The following is a 1,235-nucleotide window of genomic DNA, read 5'->3' as shown; positions in this document are numbered from 1 at the left end:
ATTGTTTGCCTAATCACTTAAATAATTTTAGAGAGGCCCTCTGCCCCCCCCCCCCNTTAATAAAGGCCCCCCCCATTGACACACCACCGGATCTGTCACTAGATAGTAGACGAAAAAACTAAGACAGAAGTACAATATGCAGTTGTGGCCCCCTCTCAGCAAAAAGAAGTTTTTGACTCTTTTGAGAAAGGGAAATAATTATCGGAAAAAGTCGTTTAACCGTTTTTTACCCTTCCCTGTATGGTAAAGTAGATATGGAATTACAAAAAGAATATTTTCAGCAATTCTATTTTCACACAATTTCTTTCATACATATATATTGAAAAAATGTGATGTGGTGCCTTCATTCGGGGCCCCGGGGCGGTACCCCACCGTAGTTGCGGCCCTGGTATAGGGATTACCATAGAATAAAAGAATTTATAATTAGTCTGAGATTTATAAACTGCTAAACGTGTATCAAAAAAGACCATACACGTAACTCTGCAGGTCGTGGTAAGACATTTGCAGAGCTACATTGTTGAAATTTGATATTTTAAAAGGATTATTTTTGATTATAACTTAGCTCGCAAGAGATAAAAACCGTTTCAAATTTGAACAGTTACATAATAGGGTCCAGAGGTTAGATAAAAATAAGGAAATACTTCTATACAAATCTATGTAAACAATATTCTTTTACCAGCAAATGTTTTGGAAGCTTTTAGAAATGATGTCCTTTTTACCTATGCCAAATTCGGAGTGATCAAAATGAGAAGATAAATAACTTCTTTATAGCCTTAATATCAACAATTTTGAAATCATTCTGTAGGATTGCGATATAACTATAAGAATATTTTGTTCGATGCAAATTTTGCACGGGTTAAAAAGGCATCATTTCTAAAAAACTTCATGCACAATTTGTAAAATTGTGCCAACAGATTTGCCACGAAAAACCTTCCAAAACATTTGCTAACGCATTTAAAGAAAGATTGTTTACTTAGAGTTACTACAGAAATACTTCCATTTATTCTCCACCTCTGTAGGTTCGTTACATTTAGTTAACAAGCAAATTCACGTCACATTTATTTCTTCTCATTGTGACACACGTTCTGTATCCCTAAGTATTTTTTTTCCAAGTACAATAGAATATTTTTTCAAATCCAAGTAATCGTTCATTTTGTTGCGATTAACATATTAACAAAATACTCTTATATGAAACTATAATTAATCTATAATAAGTAAAAAATTACCTTTTTTTA

This window comes from Parasteatoda tepidariorum, chromosome 6 (assembly GCF_043381705.1).
Source record: "Parasteatoda tepidariorum isolate YZ-2023 chromosome 6, CAS_Ptep_4.0, whole genome shotgun sequence".
Classification (NCBI taxonomy): Eukaryota; Metazoa; Arthropoda; class Arachnida; order Araneae; family Theridiidae; genus Parasteatoda; species Parasteatoda tepidariorum.
The sequence above is the reverse complement of the archived record's forward strand: the minus strand, read 5'-3'. Positions refer to the sequence as shown.